The following is a 5,216-nucleotide window of genomic DNA, read 5'->3' on the forward strand; positions in this document are numbered from 1 at the left end:
CTTCAACCTCCCTTCCAGCACCGCTTAAGTGTGGTCCCAGGGACGTGAGGCTACACTCTGGGTGGCCAGGCAATCGCCCCCGTCCTTGAGGACCCCCTCAGTCTGGTCTGGGCTCTGGCCAACGCTGCAGCCTGGGCCCAGCAGGATGGAGTACAAGGCCCTTGCCAGGGACCCACAGGTTTAAACTTGATAAATCAAGTTCCTTCCAATTCTCCCTCCTCCACTCCACCTCAGCCGCTGGTGGAAATCTTATCTCTTTTTGGGCTGAGAAAGAGACTGTTATTCTCCACAGTCTGGTTCATGATATAAAATCTGTGCACTGAGCCCTCTGGCTTTGGCTTTTGATATTTAAAGCCAAGCTTTAGAAATTCAAAAACACCCTTTTTTCTCTCAAGCACCTTGCCCTTAGAATTGAAATCCATGGCTCTCAATACCATTGCCTCTACAATAGATTTACAAAAGGCTACTTAAGAGCTCAAAAGCCAGGAAAGGGACTCTTTGTTCTCTCTGTATGGTCCCTACCCTCAGGGTCCTGCCAGAGAAAGCCCTGCCAGAAAGCACAGGGTAGAGTCAGGAGTGAAAGGGTTAAAGGAATGGGAAAGACTCCTAGTTTAACATCAAAATTTGACTGCGAGGCATTTATAAAATGCTGAGATGTGTCTCCCCAAGGCTTTGCTAGGTGTGGTTTTCCTGACTCATTCCAGTCAAAGTACTAATAAAAATGAACAATAAATGTTGACACCAATAGTTGACAGATAAGTTTATTAGGTTCATTTACAAGCATTTGTCACCTAAAACTTTTTGAAAACAATCTTGGAGTTTCTACAATGTGCAACTTTAAATACATACTTATTTTATACATGAAAGAGTATATAAAAATATAAGAATCCACAAATATCTGGACAACTAATTTTTGACAAGGTACAGAGGCAAGCCAGCTAATAAAGGATGATCTTTTTGGGGCGCCTGGGTGGCGCAGTCGGTTGAGCGTCCAACTTCAGCCAGGTCATGATCTCGCGGTCCGTGAGTTCGAGCCCCGCGTCGGGCTCTGGCCTGATGGCTCGGAGCCTGGAGCCTGTTTCCGATTCTGTGTCTCCCTCTCTCTCTGCCCCTCCCCCGTTCATGCTCTGTCTCTCTCTGTCCCAAAAATAAATAAACGTTGAAAAAAAAATTTTTTTAAAGGATGATCTTTTTAACAAGTGGGGCTGCGACAACTGGACGTCCATATTTTAAAATATTAACTTTTAGCCATGTGTCCCACCATATACAAATATGAACTCGAAATGAATCATAACCCTAAACGTAAAACCTGACACCATAAAACTTCCAGAAGAAAGCATAAGAGTAAATCTTTGTGACCTTAGATTAGGCAAAGGCTTTTTATCAAATAAGAAATCAAAAACAGTAGCATCAAAAATATGATCCAAAAAAAAAAAAAAGATATCTGTCAATTGAACTCATCACAATTAAATCTCTGCTCTTTGAAAGATGCTGTTGAATCGAAGACACCCACAGACAGAGAGAAAATCTTGGAATATATCTGACAAAAGCCTTGGATCCAATATAAACAAAAAGGTTTTAAGATTCAATAAATAAAACAAACCACACAATTTCCTTCTTTCTTTTTTTTTCAAGTTTATTTATTTGAGACAGAGAGCACAAGTGGCGTAAGGGCAGACAGGATCCCAAGCACTGTCAGCGTAAAGCCCGATGTGGAGCTCGAACTCACGAACCATGAAATCATGACCTGAGCCACAGTCTGACACTTAACCCACTGAGCCACCAAGGCGCCCACACGCAATTTTTTTTAACGAGCAAAAAATTTAAAGACATGAAAAGATGTGCAACATCCTTAGTCATTACGGGAGTGCAAATTAAAAGCACAAGGACATGACACTTCACACTTGGTGGACGGACCTGCTTGAAAAAGGCTCATGAGGTGTGGATAGGGAGCTCTCGTCCCCTGCCAGCGGGAATGTGGAATGGTACAACCACTTTGGAAAAGAGCACAGTAGTTTCTTAAAAAGTTAAACACGCGCCTACCCCATGGCCTCGCCATTTCTCCCTTAGGTGTTTGCCCAAGAGAAAAGAAAGCCTATACCTATACAAAGACTTTTATACAAATGTTCATAGCGCTTTATTTGTAGTAGCCCCAAAAGAGGAAACAATCCAGATGCTCATCCCGTGGGGAACTTCATAAACCGTGGTCCATCCACACAATGGAATTGTACTCAGTAATAAAAAGGAATGGACTATTGATCCCATTGATACCATGAATAAATCTCTTATGCTAGATAAAAGAGAATATACATGCTATGTGATTCCATGTACATAAAATTATCAAAATGCAAACTGATTTGTAGTAACAGAAAGCAGATGTGTGGTTGCCTGTGGGGAGATCATGCAAGAAGGGAAGGGGGAGAGCCAGGGGCAGGAGAGATTATAAAGAGACAAGAAGAAATTCCGTGTGTGGGGGGGTGGGGCAGTGATGGATGTGTTTAGCATTTGAATTATGGTGATGATTTCACAGGTACAGGAGACACGTCAAAACTGAAACTGTACGTTTTAAATATGTACAGTATCTTACACATCAATTATACCTCAATAAAGCTGTTAAAAAGATATGTTTATGAAAACAGCGTGTGTCTCTGGGTCTGTCACAGGGATGGGCTTCTAACACAATCCATACGTACCTTCCAAAACCTGAGCTAAGTTACATACAACTACACATAGATCTCTCAGATTCGCTGGTTGACCTCATTCAATGTTATGCATAAAATGAACATTTTTAAGTTGGTGCTCACAAGAAATGTTAATACAGTTTCAGTAACTATTAAAGTCTGTGAATGTTGTGGCAAGTACATCAGTAGACACTTAGTCCTTCATACCATGTTTTCAATGATCTGCAGTCTGAGTGGGTAAGGGCAGGAGAGGAGGTTGGGCAAGAGGTGGGGAGGGATGGGGGTGTGCTGTGGGAAATGGCAGTCGATGAGGAAGAGTATCTTCACCTGAAACACAAAGCCCCAAGTCACTGGGCCAGAGGAGGGGAGAGCAAGGAAGACTGAGAAGGGGGCAGGATGGGGAGAAGAGGGGAAGGCAAGAATGGGGTGATGAGCCCCACAAAGCTAGCAGGAAGAATAATCCTAATGGCGACGATTTATTACATGCTGTCCATGAGCAGGTGTTGAACATGGGTTATCTCAGTTCATCCTTAAAACCCTATGAGGTGAACACTGCAATTAAACCCCTTAAAAGACAGAAGGCTTGTGCCTGATAGAAAATTTAAATAGCTTGTCTGAGGTTAAGAACCCCAAGAGAGGGAGGCGTTTCCAACTGTAAGTAGTTTGCTATTATTGCCATAGCTACCACGGATTTAGTGACTTAGAACACCACAGATTTATTCTTTCATAGTTCTGAGGTCAGAAAGCTGATACGAGTCTTGCGGGGCTAAAATCAAGATGTTGCCAGGGTTGTGTTCCTTCTGGAGGCTTCAGGGGGAAATCTGTCCATTGCTGCTTTAAGCTTCTGGAAACTGCTCACATTCCTTGGCTTGTGGCTGAATCCCTCCCCATCTCCTTTAGACTCTCCTGCCTCCCTCTTATGAAGACACTTGTGTTTACACTGAGCCCAGCTGCGTAATCCAGGGTAACCTCCCCATCTCAAATGCTTGATTTAATCACAGCTGTAAAATCCTTTCTACCACATATGGAACATTTATAGCTCCTGGGGACCATCTTTGGGGGCTGTTGTTGTCTACGACACCGACCCTGGCTGATATGACTCCTTCAGTCAAGATGAGAGGCCTTTGCTAATGAGTCCCCAGTCACCCTTCCCCATCCTTTTCCCATACTCCTCCCCACAATTAGCACGGCAGCCAGGACTCACAACCTGCAAGGTACCTGCAATGCTGAACACTTCTCACCTTCCTCCTGGGTGACCGCCCTCAGCTACACCTCCCTCTTGTCCTCATCAAGACCTGCTGAAATCCTAGCCCTCCTCTGAGTGCCAGCTCAAATGTCAGTTCCCTATGAAGCCTTTCCAAGGTTTCCCTGTGAAACCCTCTAAGTTGGGGGTACCCTCAGCTCCCCACTGCCTCTACTGAATTTGGGTACCACTTGTAGCTTTCTACCGGGGCAGTTTGTGTAAGCTCTTTAGGCAAGAATCGTATCTCATTTATCTGTGTAGCCCCCACAGCCTACCAAACAGACCCCTGTACACGAGGGGGCTTACTGGGTGTTTATTCAGCACCTGAATAGATCAATGGATGGACACAAGCCAGGACCCAGGTAAAGCATCCTCTGCCCCAGAGTGCACTGGTCCTCTCCAGGGCCCCTCCAGCCCAGGGCCTGGTGCACCTCACTGCCAAGACAGCGGCACTGCCCCAGACCTAACACCTATGGCCAAGCTCAGCGAGTTTGCTCAGAGCTGTTTTAACTTGGAGCTTGTGCTCTAATGAACAGATGGCATAAATAAGGGAAGGGATGGAGAATTTGAGGCAGAAAGCAGGTGGGGCATTCAAGGCTGATGGGCTCTAGTCCCTGTACCCACTTAGCTGGGAAAAGCAGGGCAAGGATGCTCAATTTGAGAATGTGTTGTCTCTGACTGATTCAGCCTCCTGGGTCAGCCCTTTCCTGCCATTTGGGGCCTGGTTAGGGCCTTTGCAGCTAGAACCACCAGCTCCCCAGGAATATACCCCTGGCTCCTCACCCAAAATAGTTCTCAAAACCACTGGGGTCAGAGTAGGAAATAACGCCACAATGCTACAGACTAAATGTTTGTGTCCCCTGCAAAATTCATATATTGAAATCCTAACCCTCAATGTGATGTGTTAGGTGGGGGCCTTTGGGACGTGCTTAGGTCATGCGGATGGAGCCTCATGAATGGAATTAGTGTCCTGGTGAAAGAAGCCCCAGAGAGCTCCCTCTCCCCTTCGGCCAAGTGAGGACACAGCAGGAAAATAGCCATCTATGAAGCAGGAAGTGTCTCTCACCAGACACCAAATCAGCCAGTACCTTGACCCTGGGCTTCCCAGCCTCCAGCACTGTGAGAAATTAATGTTGTCTAAGTCCCTCAGTCTATGATATCTTTGTTACAGTATCCCTAATAAATTAAGACTACATGGAGCTAACACCTTTATTCTACATTACCTACTGAACCCAAAGTTCAAGGACAGGAAAGCTCCATTCATTAGTGGTACCACCATCATTTTTGTCAAC

The sequence above is a fragment of the Prionailurus bengalensis genome, chromosome D1 (assembly GCF_016509475.1).
Source record: "Prionailurus bengalensis isolate Pbe53 chromosome D1, Fcat_Pben_1.1_paternal_pri, whole genome shotgun sequence".
In the NCBI taxonomy this organism is placed as follows: Eukaryota; Metazoa; Chordata; class Mammalia; order Carnivora; family Felidae; genus Prionailurus; species Prionailurus bengalensis.